At 42.0% G+C, this 17,227-nt stretch overlaps 1 protein-coding gene across 2 annotated transcripts in view; it reads left to right on the forward strand.

Annotated features, from left to right (window-relative positions):
- The first annotated feature begins 7,171 nt into the window (after window positions 1-7,171).
- The window catches only part of LDAH (lipid droplet associated hydrolase), a 113,798-nt gene continuing 103,742 nt past the window's right edge, over window positions 7,172-17,227 (forward strand). The window contains exon 1 of one of the 2 annotated variants that reach the window (XM_030269974.4): window positions 7,172-7,348. The gene's annotated coding sequence lies outside the window, so the exon portion shown is untranslated. The remainder of the gene's footprint in view (window positions 7,349-17,227) is intronic. The other variant, XM_072926322.1, reaches the window with a different exon arrangement.

Raw genomic sequence — 17,227 nt, forward strand, 5'->3', positions numbered from 1 at the left:
ATATGACTGCTTAAAGGGAGATCACATACAAGTAATCATAAATAACAGTTCAGAATAAAATTCAGTATTTTGCAAAGGCTAAGCAAAAATGTGATCCATGTTGCTGAGGCAAAAGGTAGGGCTAAAACTGACTTTACAAGAGAAAGGCTGAAGCCTGCACCCTCTGAAACATCTCTGATGAGGATTCCTAGCCAAATACGGCTGTGATTCACAACTAACAGTTCTCATGGTCAGTTCCCTATTGCAATAGGGGAAGGCAAGAGAAAAAAGAAACCACAAATTATTCAACTAGTTTGCAAATGTACTTATAAATGGAATTTATTTTCTTGAAATTCAATGTTTTATTTCATCTACAGTTTGGAGCTATTAAATATGAGGCAGTTGCTGTGTGAGTTGTTCCAGTACACACAGCTGCATTAACAGCTAGCTACAAACACATTTTACACTATTGGGTACTTTCAAGAACCAAATGTCTCTTCAGGAAGTTTTACCAGAAACTTTTTTTCATGTGCTTATGCAGTTTCAGCGAATTCAGTATGTTACTTTCCACATACATGCACTTTTTTTTCTGTCTCTGCTGCCTTAAAACTAATTTCCACTCATCTGTGGGGCAACACTAACAAAGGAACTTCAATCTGTTCCTCGACAGGATTTGCTATCCTGTAACTGTTGACATGTAAAGGGCATTTTCTATTTTGATTGGACATTAATTGTGCTTTCTTTGGATTAAGCATTTTAAACTGAACTATGAAATAGCTTTAAATATATAGGTCATAGCAATTATTGTGTTATTTATATTACTAAACAAGTCTGCAGCAGATGGCCTCCAGGGCTCGGGCCAGAAGAATCTAACTCCTGCAGATTTATTTGGTGCTTAGAGATACTACCAACTAACTTCTCAAACCTGTTTGAATGCCATTGTGCCTCTCATTTGATGCCAGAAAAAATATTCCAGGCTTATTTGTTTCAGCACCAATATTCCTCAAGGCCTTCCTGGTACCTGGCTATATAAAACGTTCCTACTTGGGCCATGGGTCAGGAACCATGCCCCTGCAGTTAAATGAAGCAGCACCAGAGACCCTTAGCCATCCAAGGGGCACAGCCTGGCCACACCTACACTTGTTAGTACTTGGCTCAGTTCTTTTTTGGAGCTAGGTGGTACCACTGTGGCCATTAGACAAAATTGTTATATTGTGTAAGGTTTTTTTCATTCATAAGTACTCGAAAAATACAAAGACTGTAGTGGCAGTCCTCCAGGGTGACTTCTTCACTTCACAAAATGCGGGCTGGGTGAGAATGCAAAGGCTGCTTTAGATGGAAGACCACACGAGGTGAAGAACCGTGTTTGGTGGAGGCTTTTTCATCCTGACGACTCACCCATGGCTTCTGCATGTCCCTGCCCTGGAATGCACCCAGGACTGTTCATCAGAGTGTTCACAGGCCCAGAACAGGGCAGTGCTTGACCAATCTGAACAACCAGCAGTTCAGCACTAAAGGATACTCACTGGTCCTGTTTCATATAGCAGTAAAAACATAACCAGGGAAGTAATGCCAAATACTCATAAAAATCTGACCTTATAAAGCACTACCCCAAGCTTTCATAACATAAATTTTATTTTTTCCCTATGCCTGAATTAAATGAACCCTTAAACATATTTATTGTATTCCACCCTGATCTACCAAAATTTTTTATGCACATGAGCCACTTTAAGATCACTGTTTTCCAGGATACTATTTGTTTAAGCAAGCCTATGCACTTCCAGAAACTGTGGGACCACTGCTCTGTCTTAGATCATTCACATGCTCCAAGTTTTGTTTTTGCGGTACTATAGCTTTATATATATTAAAAAAAAAAAAACAAAACAAAAACACATCAGAGCAATACTCTCTCTCTCTCTATATATATATATATGAGATACATAATATATACAACTTCCAACTCCAAAACCTTGTAGTTGTCTTTTTTAGTCTTATAATACAGGAATATCTACTAAAATGCTATTGGAACATAACTCAAAGGCACAAGGTCTGCACGTACTCACACTATTGGGCACAATGAGATAATCAACGCTATGTCAAGTTCATTTTTTTCCAAGGGGATGTGTAATAAGGACGTTTTCCTATTTCAAGCTTCCCTTTGCCCACATACCAGGGCCTCTTCCAAAAAGTGAAAGAGCTTTTTGTGACTTCATTACAGTAACTTACCAACTCTAGTTCATATCAAAAGAAATACATGCATTCATTATTTTAATATCACAGATGAGCTAACCTGCCACTGACAAACCAATTTTATGAACAGTTTAATAAAATGTACTTTGATCAACAGTACACCAAGCACCTCAGTGGCTCTTTTACATATTCGCATGTTAGACAAACCGAGTTCTGGAATAAGAAATGACCCAAAGGATTTGATGCGAACCCCAGAAAAAAAGCAATGTTAGTTACAAATAGGAACATGAAAACTGTATCAGATCAGGCCAAAAGTCCATTCTGTCTTTGACAACCTCCAACAGTTGTGCCAAGGAAAGGCAAGCATGTTGGACTGCTTCCCTGGTGCAAGCTCTGGAGGAGTGACAGCTCTCAGGGCTACCTGAACCTTTACAGAGTATTCTCACATTTAACAGTCCCTGATAGATTTTCTTTCTATAAACCTGCCTTATCTTTTTGCAAATTCCTGTGAAATTTTAGGAATATGTGGTATTTCCAATGAAGTTTAAGACTACTTAAAATACTTTTTGTTTTGAAACTGCTGCCTCATAGCTTAATTTGTTTTCCAAAGGTTTTGCATTAGAAATTGCAACAAGGAATCACTGTCCATTCAACCTGGTTTCACAAACCATTGTCATTATTTCCCCAAGCTACTTTTCTCATTAGCTTGTCTTCCAATTTCCATTTTACTTTCTACTTACTATGTGGAGTTGTCAGAACTCATCCCCATACAGGAAACCAATTGTTGGTGTCAGTGCCTAGCACCAGTTGATGGTGGGTGGAAACTGACTGCCATCATTAGTTTATTATCTTACTGTAAGACTTTCATGCCTTCTCTCTCTGAGTTCACACAGGCAGATCCTCACAGCACTAACTACTTTTCCCTTTCTTCCTCACAGCTGGCTGCCTTCTTCCTGTCCCTATCATGACCTCCTAACACTTTCTGCCCCTAGTAGCACATACTAACCCTCACTGTCCCTAACATAAACACCTAACCCTTGCTCCTCACAGCAGCACAACCGACTGATTCCAACTCTCCTCTCAATCAGTTGACCCACTCTTTTATAATACCCATCCTATTGGATTATCCTTATGGGACACAGCTGTGACCTATTAAAGGCAAGGCTATTCCTACTCTTTGGTAATTAGTACAGCTGCAACTCTTCAGGGGTGAGATTGCCTTCTCTATCCCTGCACTGCACTATCCCTGACTGCACTATTTCTATTCTCTCACAATCCATCCTCCCGCATGGAGGAATTTCAGATCTGTGAAAAATTTTGTCACATTTTCCATATCTTTTGCAGATTTGCTGTACCCTTTCTGAGAGATAGGAACTGCAGACCCCATCCAAGCAGAGAGCACGTCACCATCAGACAGAGTAAGAACCATGGCGTTCACTTACCAATGGCTGCTAATATTACCTGACTGTGGAAGCACAAGGCTTTACGTTCCATCTAAATACTCAGCCTTATCTCACATGTCAACATATCTGTCATTTTATTGCTCAGTAGGAATCAAGAAGTTCTTCTACAACCTGATAATTTTTCTTAAATCTAAATAACTCAGTGTGAATAACAGATTTTACTACTCCACTGTCTGCCCCTTTTTCCAGACTATTTATGCCTGTGTTGAACAGTACTGACCTTCAGACAAACTCCTTTTAAGTTCTACCCATTACACAATCCATTGAAAAAGATGATAATCAATTCCTAACCTTTATTTTTTACCCTATCTTTCTATCAAGTATCCACCCGTCTGAAGGTTGTAATCTTTATCTCATTGAGCTTGTTCACCAGTGCACACCACCAATTCACACACTGAGGTGAAGTATACCAATTTTTGTTTTGAGTTTGTGCAAAGCAGGTGCTAAGAAAGAAAAGGCTGGCTCCCCAGTCATTAAAACTTTACACTATTTATATGTTTTAGCCTACAATGCCATCAGCATTACACATTTTTTTCATTAATTAGAACTCACACCCCTTACATGCTAGTTATAAACTCTTGTTTCTCAGGATAATTAGTCCACATGCACAGCTCTTTCCCCCATTAGAGCTGGGAGTCTGTTTAGAGTAGGTGGTCAATGAGCTGATTGTCATGATCTCCTACTGCTGCACTTACCTTTCCCTCAGTTACTGCTCAGTTGTCCTGATTTCACTCCTGGTGGCTGTCATCCAGACAGCTCATCAGCCAAGCATGCAACATTCACAACGCAATTGCTTAATCATAACAGTCTTGTTATAGCTACTGATAAACAACTAAAACAAAATGCAGTTTGAGTCAAATCCTGAGGGGCTCAAATCTTGAGTGGCTCAATAAAACATCACTCCTGAATCTGCTAAAAACCTTTAATGAAAATTCTTTCCCAAACCAGCAGGGCCTATCATGCCTGGTGCACCACAGGTATCACCAGGTAGACAAGGGAGGTGATTGTCCTGCTCTACTCTGCACTGGTATGGCCTTACCTTGAGTCCTGTGTGCAGTTTTGGATACCACAATATAAAAAAGATATATTGTGGTATTAGAAAGTGTCCAAAGGAGAGCTACAAATATGGTGAAGGTCTAGAGGGAAAGCCATATGAGAGCAACTGAGGTCACTGGGCTTGTTCAGCCTGGAGAAGAGACTGAGGGGAGACCTCATTGCAGCCTTCAACATCATCACGAGGGAAAGCCAAGGAGCAGGCATCAATCTTTCTCTTGTGACCAGTGACAGAACCTGAGGGAATGGCAGAAAGCTGAGTCATGGGAGGTTTAGGCTGGATGTTAGGAAAAGTTTCCTCACCCAGAAGGTGGTTGGGCACTGGGAACAAGCTCCCCGGGGCAGTGCTTCCAGCACCAAGTCTGACAGAGTTCAAGAAGTGTTTGGACAATGCTCTAGGGCACATGCTGGGATTCTCGGAGCCTCCTGTCCACAGCCAGGAATTGGACATGATGATACAGATGTGTCCCTTCCAGCTCAGGATATTCTGTGATTCTCTGAGTCTGTGTTCACTGGCCTGGTTTACCTTGGCAGATGAGGCCACTTGGCTCCTCCCAAGAGTCCCACACATTTCTGAGGCACCATGTCCCTCCACAGAAAATAAAGCTGATGGTTCTCAAGTGCACCATATATATTCCTATTCCACTTCCACTTGTGTTTGTTATTCTTCCCACCGATTTGATCATAATGCATACCAACCTTATGGACTCCTTTTGAAGCTGCTCAGGTTTTGGCTAGAGGCAGTACTCCCCAGTCCTCCAGCACCTCCTGTAGCATGTGATTACATAGTCCAGCTGCTTCATGCCCGAATCCCTGTGCAACTCCTAAATAAACACCATCCAATCTTGCCAGTTTCCTACTATTCAATTTATTTCTTTTTACCTGCTACCCTGGCTTCAACTGGAAATGTCTCTTCCAACACTTCTACCCAAAAAGCAGCATTTTAGCATGACAGCCTCCTTGAGCTCCTCTCTGATAAGCACGGGATTTAGTTTATTCATTACATCTTTGAGTTCCTTTCACACCTTACCTAGCAGGTGTGCAGACTCTATGTCACGTTTCTGGTGCTTAGGGAAAAAATTTACTGCTACTTTTATTATTTCCACAGAATCACAGAATCAATTAGGTTGGAAAACACCTCTGAGATCACTGAGTCAAACCTGTGACCTAACAGCAGCATGTCAAATCAGCCATGGCACAGAGTGCCGTGCCCAGTCTTTCCTTAAACACCTCCAGGGACGGTGACTCCACCACCTCCCTGGGCAGCCCATTCTGAGGTCCAATTATCCTTTCTGTGAAGAATTTCTTCCTAATGTCCAACCTAAACTTCCCCTGGCGCAGCTCAAGACTATGTCCTCCTGTTCTGATACTAGTTGCATGGTGTTCTTTTGCAAGTTGATCCTCAAAACATTTTAAAAAAAAATTTTGGAGTGGGGAGGAATGGGCTTTTTGCTACAGCCCAGGTGCTCTGGTCCAGTTTCCTCACTTAGATGCAACTAAGGGAAACATCCTTGAGGGTGCTGGATGACAGACGGCTTCATATGATCCAGGAATATGCCCAGGTGGCCAAGAAGATCAATGGCATCTTGGCCCATATCAAGAACAGTGCTGCCAGCCAGACTTGGCCCTGGTGAGGCTGCACCTCCAGTAGTCTGCTCAGTTTTGGGTCCCTGATTTTAAAAAAGTCATTGATGTGCTGGAGCGTTTTCAGAGAAGAGCAACAAGGCTCATCACTGAAAGGTCCAGAAAACATTATGAGGTATGTCGTACGAGGAACAGCTGAGGGAGCTCAGGGGGGACCTCCTTGCTCTCTAAAACCACCTGACAGAAGGTGGTGGTCTCTTTTACCATGTCTGCTGTGAGAGGACCAGAGGAAATGGCTTTAAACAGAGTGGGGAGATTCAGATTAGATTCTAGGAAAAAAATTCACTGTTAAAGTGGTCAGGCATTGGATTGGGCTACCCAGGGAGGTGATGGAGTCACCACCGTAGGGAGTGTTTAAGAAGCGTCTGGATCTGGTGCTGGGTTGGTGTGGTTTAGTGGTTTTGGGGCTGCAGCAGCAGCATAGGCTGATGGTTGGACCGCATGATTCAGCCTCGGTGATTCTACAATTCTAGCCCTCAAACATGCTGAAGGGTAAGCCTGCACTTCACTACCCCTTTCTCTGCCATTTTTCAGGCACTCCGGCTCATTTTCCTCTTTCAAAACTACCTATTCCTTTTCTTCTTTGCCAGAATTCCCAAAAAAACGTGACCTGTGAGGTAGAGTGAATGACAGGCAGGAGGAAATCCCCGAAATGCGCGTCCCGGGACAACCTCCCCTCTGGGTCCCGCCATCCCCAAGCGGGCGGCAGACGCCCGAGGCGGGGCGAGCCGGGCTGGGCAGGGCGGGCCGGGCAGGGAGGGCCGGGCAGGGCGGGCCGGGCAGGGCGGGCTGGGCAGGGAGGGCTGGGCAGGGAGGGCTGTGTGGAACCCGGTCCCCTCCCCAGGGGGTCGCAGCCGCCGCCCTCACGGCGCGGCGGCGGGAGGCGGGTCGGGCCCGCCCTCAGCGCTCCGCGGCCCCGGCGGAAGGAGCGGCCCGGCCCCTCCTCGCGGCTGCTTCCGCCCGGTGTCGGCACAGACAGCGCCGGCCGCCGCCGTGCCGGGAGCCTGCCAGCGGGGAAGGTAAGTGCCGCAGCCTCCTGCCCTGCCTCCCCTGCCGCCGTGCCGGGTCCGAGAGCCACCCCAGCCCTCGGGCGGTCACCCCCGCCGCAGCCTCGCCCAGCAGGGAGGTGCCGCCGGCCCGGCTGTGTCGGGGTCAGGTCTGTAACAGACCCACCCGTTCCAGCGAGCATCGCTCGAGATCTCCAGGCGTGCGCCTGAGGATGGACTGGCACATCCCATGCGGAAAGAAGCGCTTCGTGCTCGCTCCCTTGACTTGTTTTGTCATGGAGGAGACTTCATGAAACGAGTCCTAAAGTGGTGTCTCCTTTTCCAGAAAATAACTGAGGTGATGCTATTTATGGTGGTTTTTTCTGTGTGTTAGCTCTTGTTCCTGTGAAGCATCTCTCGGAGCTGAGTGATGCTTGTTATCTTGGTGGTATGTTATAAAACAAGAAACGAAGGAAAAGTCTCTGACCTGAAGGGCCTATAAATAGGAAAAGGGAAAAATAAGATTATAAATTCTTCACAGCTAGAAGTGAGATGAGGTTTTTTTTTTAAGTGGTAAGAGGCGTATTTTAGTAGAGGAGGTACTGGTTTGGAAAAGCAGGGACTCCTGCGGGCTCACACCCTCTTTCGGGAACCTGCTGTTTGTCAGGTTTGCTGTCACTGCTGGTCCCAGGGCATCATCACTGTCAGCGCCCACCTTCACACCTGTAGTTACTACACAAGAGAAGAGGTGCCTGTGCCAGACAGGGTGAGCAGCAAGTTCAGGAAGCAAGAAAACGCTGGAATGGAAATGTGTGGTGAAAGAAATTAGGATAAAGATGAAGGGCTATTTGAGGCATGACAGTTGTTGAGAGCTTTCTTAGTGATAAGTTTTTTATTGCATTGCAAGAATGAAGAAACTGCTTATTTTCTTGCAACTTAACTGTAATAATAAATCCTTGAATGGCTTGAATGATGTAGACTCTTATTTTTTATAGATGTTGTATACTCCTGGCCCTCTGGGACTTTATGGTGCCCAGTTAAGGTCTGAGAGTCCATCCACATGGGCCTGTGTCAGAATCTGGATGTGAATCTGTATTCTGTGTGCCTCGAAGACTAGAAGCCTTCAGTTACTAATTATGTAGTTTGTAATGTAGCTTCCTATTTTCTTGTGACACTTGCTTATGATGTCAGTAAGGGAAGTGGTCACACGTTTACAGGCCTGGGTAAGCGATGGCCTGGGTAAGTGTAAGACTTTATACTTTCCATCATGGAATTACTACAAGGTTTATATCAAAGCAGTTGAAGTCAGTGGATTTCTTATGAATCTTGGACAGTACCCTAAGCCAATGCCTGTGAAAAAAGGCAAGCATGTATGATTCTTCTTTACCTAGTCCCACTCTGTGAGTGTCCACTCAACTTGCAATAAAGTGCAGTCCAGGATCTTTCTGGAATAGATGTGCTGAGGTCTTAAAGAACCACTGTGGATTTCTCCATCAACTCATCCTTGCCTTTGACCCATAGGTAGCTCTAGTTTTCCGAACATCCAGCCTCAAGTAGTTCTGTGGGTCAAAAATCCACCAGCTCACTAACATCTCTTGATTTTCGACACACTTTCTTCTACATAACATTATCTGTTTCATTTCATTCACAAGACCAATTACAATAAATTGTATATGTGTAATGGTACAATTTCCAATATTACTGGCCAATCCAAAGAACTTACCAGTAAATTTGACAAGATTTACCCTGCAGCTTCCTAATTGCACTGTTTTCAGTGCAATTCCTAACTGCATTGTTTTCAGTGCTGTTTTTTGTTTGTTTTGTATTGATAGCTTTGATTTCTTTTAAATGAAACTTTATTTTTCCATTTTTGTGGTTTGTTATAATGAGGGCACCTTGTCTGGAAAAAGGGGTGATCCCGATTTTGGATGATGTCTAGGTTATTTTTATTGAGTAGTAGAATCATAATTTTAAGGTTTCAGCTTTAAAGCATGCTGTGTATGTATTTGTACTGAAAACGTGTTTGCAGGATATGAAGGACAGGTACTTTTCGCTTACTTAATTCAGGCATACTCTTAATAGCAATGTGGCTGTGTTTCTCCTGCTCCTGACAAACAGCTATGTAGACGCTGCATTCCCAGTGAAATGTTTGACAACATGGATTCCAGCTTACATGTTGAATGATGACATCTAGATGTTTTGTGAGGCTTGTAAACAGGTTATACTGGGGGAAGTAAATTATTCTGGTAAAAGAATATTCATAATAGGAAAAAAAAAACATGTAATATGAAAGGTCTGAGCTTAAAGAACAATTAGGCATGAAACAAATGGAACTTTTCACACTGAATACAAGCCGGACTACATAGTCACTGGTGAAATGAATGAGAACTACTTGTTTAGTTCGCTGGGGTTGCACAACCACCTCATGTAGTGTGACAACACCTTGTTGCCAAATGTTAGGTAATCCTGATGTGCCAGAACAATGTCTAACCAGTGATGCTACAACTAGCATCACTAGTTAGCGAGGTTTCTTTCATCACTATCCCTGTTTCTTTCTTCAGTATCTTAGCTTCCTCCTGCTGTTACCATGCTGTTCACTTGATTCTTTCCTTTTTCCATCTCCCCTCTGGCTTCTGTTAGCTTCTGTTACCACTGTCCTTTGTTGAGACCAATTCTTTATTCAAATCTGTAGTTTAAAAAAGAAAACACTTGTGATACAAACTTTTTGCCAAGTCTGACTCCTCAAATTTTACCTCGTGAAAGAAATTATAGCACTGATTTGGAATGAGTATCAGATGATAACTGGATTCTTACTTGAAGCTGTGATGAGCACACGTGGGCTTTGTCCCTGTATGTATTTGTTCAAAGTCATGAGTTACCAGGATTTAGCAGAGTTATCTTGATGGGAGCAGCTGGGCAATTGTGCAAAATGCTGTAATAGAGTAACTTCAGGTGTTACTGATGCAATGAGGAACAAGCTGCAGTTTTCCCAGCGTGGTGAATTGTCTTTGGATCCTCTTGTGACTGGAACTGTAGGTCTGCATGTCAGAGCACTGGCATGTGCAGGCCTTCCTGCAGCCCTGGTTGTGGAGAAACCTTCTGGCTCCCACACCACTTGTCCAACCTGGCTGTTCAATTCCCTATCCTGCCCTCCTGATGAGCAGAACCGGTGCTTCTTACTGGGAAGGACTCGGACTCCAGGCCTCATATCAGCAGTACAGACAATTAAATTGCTGTAGTGACTCAGAAAGGGCTCTAATACTGGTGTCACTCATGTCTCCTGATCCTTGGTTCTCCTGTTTGACTTCTGTGTCCTTTGCGCAGAGCTTCACACAGTCTGCTTCAGTTGGTTTTCATGTCTCTGCTTGCAGTGCATTCCTAACCTGTTCAGGTGAGTGGATGAGTATCAGAATGTACAGCTGCTGCAGGAAACAGGAGGTGGTAAGCAGCAAGCAGGGCTTGAGGGGTTACTGGAGAATGCAGCTGTGACTAGTAAGTTGATCTACTGTGAGTCAATGGAATTTTGACTAATTCTTTTATGTCTTCATTAGAAAGCAAGAAAACCAGCAGCAGCTGGAGAGCTAAGTTGAAGGTGGGATAAACAGTTGATGTAATAACATATGCAAGTTGAAATAATGAAACGGGAAGAAAAAGATGTTTTGAATTTGGAGCATATTTTAGGTTACAGGAGAATAACTAACATGGAAATATGGAAGAAACAAAGAAATAAGGGATAGTTTCATGGGGAGATTTCTGCTGAACAGCATAGGAAAGGATGAGGGAAGCCAAATCACGGGCAGTGTGATGCTAATTGTACTTGTGGACTGTTTTTAAAATTTGACATCAGCTTCTTGCTAGTATTCATTATGCTCTTTGAACTTTGCATTACTTGACAAGATAAAAGAAAGAATGATGCTCTCCATGAAGTAGTGAATCTTATTCTGATAGGAGGCGGAAAAGAAGTTATTGAGCATAAGGTGAAATAGATTTGCTTTTTTCTGCTTTTGCCTGTTATTATTGCTGCTGAAAGATGGATGTTTCTTCACATGCTTAACTTCTGGGAGCTGTGGTTTAAGGGAATATGTAGGTTGCTGTTATTTTAAATTGTTGCAATTTTATGTTTCATTGAATGTTGGGCAGAATACCTATATTACTTAAACATCTGTCCAATAGAAGTGTGGAAGCTGTAGTTCTTCTGATGTAGGAGAAAAAATAAGAGTATAGAACATAAGATTGAAGAGCCAAATAGGTTTTTGGTTTTCTTTTGAAAAGTTCTAATTTTCCCTAGGGATAGTAGGAACTACATGGTAAAGAAGCATAATCTTTGTTTAGTGAGCAAGTGTTTTTTTCCCAAATTCTTAGACCACAAGCAGGCTTGTATATGTTTCATCTCCCTCAGTGCTATTTGCAGATTTTTCTTGTCCACGTGTCCTTGGTAATCTATTCCTTCACTCTTTTGTTTTTTTTAGCATATTTTGATACTTCTCTCTTTCCTTTGAAGCAATACCCTGTGAATGGCCATGTCTTCTTCCCCATAATTCACATAGCTGTTAACTTTTGAGCATGCTTTTGTTTGTGTGTTGATTTGTGCTGAAGTGTAGAGACCAGGTATGTTTTTTCTCTCTGTATCCAAACATAAGCATGATGGGTTCTTGTTCATGAAGAATAACACTCCCACCTCTAACTTCAGCAAAGTTTTATCCCAGTCTGTAATCGTGGTGTTACATTTCAGTTTTGCCCACTGCCTCTGAAAATACTGGTGTTCAACATAATTCTAATAAACAAATTGCATGCTTTGCAAACTTTACTGTATTTGTGACAATTTTCTCATGCTATCCATTCCGAAGTGATTTATTCTTCCTTTGACTTTCTAATGCAATGGACAGCTAGGAAAGTTTATTTACAAGATTCTCTTGACATGAGTCTGCTGTGTCTTTGAAACTTGTTGGTCAGAAGAGACCTGGCATAGATTTTTTTGCCCCCTGGAAACCTTTCTTACCATGTAGACATTGTACTTCAGCAGCAGCTTTATATGTTTTTTCATGTAGATACTCTATTTGACTGAGGTTTTCCTAACATTGCAGTTTAGTCTCAGAATATAAAATATATTTATTATACCTACATGTCATTCATGCCTACCACCCTCTGTTTAGTCCCCTGTGAGATTTAAGTTTTAAAAGCCCCGTTTTCTCTCTGGATCCAGTACTTTAATGCAGTATTTGCAGGGAAAGCAGTCTTTGAAAGTTACTTTATTTCACCTGTATATTTCAGTAGTGTGTACAAATGAACAGCTTGTTCTTCCTTTGAGACCAACATGACTTCTTTGAGTAGATTTGTTTCTTTGAGCAGCAGCTTTCTTGCTCATTTCGTTTAGGTCATGGACATTCTTTTTATCATCAGGCCTGCATACTGAGAAATTGGGAATTTGCTGGGAGAATACCTACCACTTTCTTGTAATCTGTGGGATTCCCAACCTTAATTATGCTTATGAAGTTACTTTAAGAAAAACAAACCAAGACAAAAAACTTGTACTTGTTCGGGGTCATTTTCATGTTGGTAGCTCTCAACAGTTCACAAACAGGTTGCTTCTGAAAAGTGAAAGTTACCATCTTGGTGTGATTAAATAGAATAGCAAGACACGATATGTAGGACCTCTTCCACTGTATCCTGAAATGTGTTTGATAAAACATACTCCAGTTTTAGAAAGTCATGTCTTTATTCTTTTGGATACATTTGTGGTGTCTGGTATTGTGTAAAGCCTCAGGGACCCTCGGCCACACCAGGGTAACTTCTCAGGGTTTCCTCTATGTTCACTCTGACTCCAGTGCTCTGTGTTTAACCAAGTGTTAAACTGCAATGGCAAATAAGGAGCTTTGATCTGGCTGATAACAAAGGGCATGGACTCTGCTCTTGGAGCACTGGGCAGGCATAACTGGGGTTTTGTGACCTTTGTTAAACTGGAGGTCTGTGATTGCCAAAAGAGAAAAAGACCAGGCATCAAACTTAGAGCGCTGTTGCCAGAGGTGTAGTGAAACATAGCTGCTTGCCGACTGTCAGGTACTGTAGACCACCAGCTGATGCTTTCAGCGGTGTGGCTGCTTTCATAAAGGTTTGATAAAGGTTCATAAGTGTGCCTGATCCCCATGGAAGTCTTTCATTTGCTGTTTTACCTTCTTGAGAGTAGCGAGGAAGTCAAGGCCACAAGAGTACTGTAGTAGTTCCATTATGATAATTAACAGAAGATCTTTTTTTTAAGTCATTAGTATATGATGAGCTTCTCAAAGCTAAAACTCGCTGTGACATATAAAGATTGATTAAAAGTTGTGGTGGGCCTTCCTAATCCATTTCCCCAGGGTTTTGATCATCTTATCTGTTGAATAATTTTGTGCCAGACTAATGTATCAGTGTGGAATTTGAAAATGTTTTCCGATTTCTTGATTCCCTATCTCCAAAACTCTTTGAAATTATTCATTTCAGAGCAAAGCGCCATGTTGGAATAAGGTTGGTGGGCAATCCATCTGTTCCTGATTTGAGTCCTCAAATGGATCTTTCCAAGCTCACAGTTTTTTGATTTGTGAGTCCTGTCCTGCTTTGATGAATAGCTGTCTCAATAATTGCTTTTATAATGTTTGACAGTGACATGTACACCTTGTCTGGTACCAAATGGATTCCCAGAAGCTATTTTCCCTGCATCCCTTACATGGGGGCTGTGCACGCTTTCTTGGTCATTGCTACAATATTATGAACGGTAATATCATGTTACAAGGTCTTGCAGGTAGATCCAGTTCTTAAAGCTGGGTTTCTCCCTCCGTAGGTCTTTGCACAGTCTCCCATGTGTTGTCTTTGGACAAGGTTCAGACTTGAGAAGTGATACCAGCTTTCATTCTGCACTTCAGCTTTTTATCATTACAACCCTAAACATGAGTAAGCTGTACCCCGTTTCCACATGTGTCACTGATATTTTTATACAGTCATCAGTGAAATTCTCTCAGCAGTTTTACTCCTTGAGGGAGTGGCATGGGGGAATGACACAGGAACAAAACAAATTGAAGGCATTGTATTGTTAGTTCATCAAATGATCACTAAAATAAGGCTTCCTAATTACTTCACTGGTTTTAGAGGAAAGCAGTGTTATTTTGTATAACTACATTGCTTCCTTTGATGTGTCTGTAGTGTTAATTTTTTAGCTTTGTTAATTTTTTACAAATAATGCCTAACAGTTTTTATTTACTAATTCAGAGCTAATGTGAAAGGGACTCTTATATGACTTTGACAGAGAATTGTGCTGGAAAGTACAATGAAGAAATGTTTCATTTTTATGTGCTACTGACTGCTGCTGCTTTTCTTATACAGAATTGGTCAAGATTTGTGACTGATGTCACAACAGCTTGCAAAGTCTTTGGCCTGTGTTTATTGTTTTCCCTGAGAAAATCTGGCATCCATTGTTTGTTTTTTGTCCAGATAAATCTTTGATGAGATCTGGGCATTGTGTGTCATGTCATACCTCATCTCTCACATCATGAAATCCCCACTTCCCTTGTTCCTCTTTGCAGTATTCTTACCAGGTCGGTCTGTCCCTTTCTAGTTCCTGGCTATGAGAATGTAGGTTCCAGTCTGCAGATCAAAGAGCTTATGTCAGGTCTGGATGATTCTCCTGTGGGAATAATGTAGAAATTGTCAGAGCCTTAGTGTAGAAGGCAGCTGAAGGAATCTTGCTATTTTTCTGGTTATTCTTTTACGTTCTAGTGTTGAATTCAGTCACATAAAATCACCTATTAGAGCAGGGCTTCTTTTTTATTTAACCTGGTACAGCTAATCAATAGAATACATCTACTTCAGTTTCCTATATTTTTAGGGAACTGGTCTAGTTTAGATTCCTTTTCTCTGACCTAAATACTTAGTTATTGTAATGGACTGTGTTCATGAGACTCTGTATTTACTAAGGTACTAGAAAACTTGAGAGCCTTGTTTTACCTCCTGCTTTATTTTTTCTGCTGTTTTAGGGCCATAAAAATTGTAAATTGTTGATTTGTGGAAAACTCAGGAGAAAACTTAGTCCTTCTTTCTGTTGAGATCAAAATTACCATTTTGTCCAGCTGAGTCTTAAAAACCTCCAAGAAACATTCCACTGCCTTCATAGCAATCATCCGTTGCCTTCTTAGCAAGTAGATTTTATGATGCCTTTGAATATCAAGACACAACTTGTGGCTGTTACCTCTTATTTTACCATCTTCCATTGCAAAGAAAGGTTTGGCTATGTTGCTTTTGCAGGTCTCCTTCAAATAGCTCTAGGTTGCTATTTGATTACAGCATGGGAGACTGAAAAAGCACCTTCATAAAGCTTTTCCTCTAGCCTAGGTTTGTACTCGACCCTCCCAAGTTTCCTTGTGTTCTTGATGTGGTGGGATTGAACGAAGCTGGGCTCAGGATTGGTGGTATGTTTCTGATGAGCATCCTGAGTTTTACAGGCTCCAGTATTGACCCTAGATTACTTGACAGCTGGCAGACAGTAGTAGTTGATTATCTTTTAAGCTTGTTCAGTTACTTTTCAAACTATGCAAGTCAGTTTATTCAGCCTGCATTTCCTTGGCCTAGAAAGGAGAATGCAATGGGAGACAGTGCCAAAATTCTTAATAAGGCAGTGTGTATATTTATATATTTTCTTTCAGTGTGCGTTTACTTATTTTCTTTCATTCTTCTAGCCAGGTATTTTCTAATTGAGGACAGTTGCATTCCTTGAGCATGGTTTGCTCATGACAGACTGGTCTCTTGTTCTGATTAACATCTCTTCCTTTATGTGATCAGTGGAACTTGCACAATACATGCTCCTGTGATTTTTCCTGGGAGTCAGCTGAGCCAGATCTGCCTATAGAGCCTTGGGTGCTCTTTATTGCCTTTTCTGCTGGAAAATGGCTTTGATTTTGAATACCTTTTCATCCTTAACCATCAAGACCTTCACTGATTTACAGTGGGTTTTGATAAACAGTGTCCTTGTAATTGGCACTTTATGGTATGTCTAGTCCAGTCTCATGAATTTATATGCTTTGTACGTTTTCCTAACTCTGTAGGTTATCCCTAAGATGTAGTCCAGGTCCTTCCTCAAAAGGTCAAAGCAGGTGGGGTTGCTGAAAGCATTGTCTAGTTGGAGATTGTCCTGCCTTTGAGAGCAACTTGCATTATTTGATAGTCTAATTGTGCATGTGGGGGAAACCTTTGTTACTAGAATTTCCTTCACTGCAACTTTTGACTGTTTTTCCTTGTCCTTTGGACATATGTCACATGCTTCAGCATCCATATAAGCTAATTGGCTTTCTCTAGTATATTGATTTCTTGCTTGTATGAGAAGTCAAAAACTAGGCACAGTTCTCCAGATGCAGTCTTTCCAATGCCAAGCAGCAGAAGATAAAACCATTCCAAGATTGCAGGCTATTCCTTGTGCAGCCTTGTATACATTTGAGCTTGATGGTTACAGGGGCTCATTACTGACTCATTTTCAGCTTGCTAATCATTTGTGTCTGTTTTGGAAAGCCACTTCCTAGCTTTTGAGTCCCCAGCCTGTGTTGCTGCATTGGGTTACTGAACTCTTGGTGTGGGACTTTCTATTTGCCCTTGGCTTTTATGTAGTTCCCACCTTTCCAGCCTTTCAGGGTCCATTTGGATGAGCAGCCCTGCCCTCCAGTGTTTCAGTTGGTTTGTCTTCCTCCCCCTGACATTTTGCAGGACCATTCTGAGAGTGGCTCCTGTCCTGTGTGCAGGTGTTCAGCAGAGACATTGGACACTATTGCCCAATACTCATCCTTGAAAGATATTGCTGGTACATAAATGCTTGTTTCATGTTTTTGGGTACAACACTGAGTGGGGTTTCTAATTTTGTTTTACGTAACTTTCTGTGCACTGAGGTGAGGTTGACTG

This window comes from Taeniopygia guttata, chromosome 3 (assembly GCF_048771995.1).
Source record: "Taeniopygia guttata chromosome 3, bTaeGut7.mat, whole genome shotgun sequence".
Classification (NCBI taxonomy): Eukaryota; Metazoa; Chordata; class Aves; order Passeriformes; family Estrildidae; genus Taeniopygia; species Taeniopygia guttata.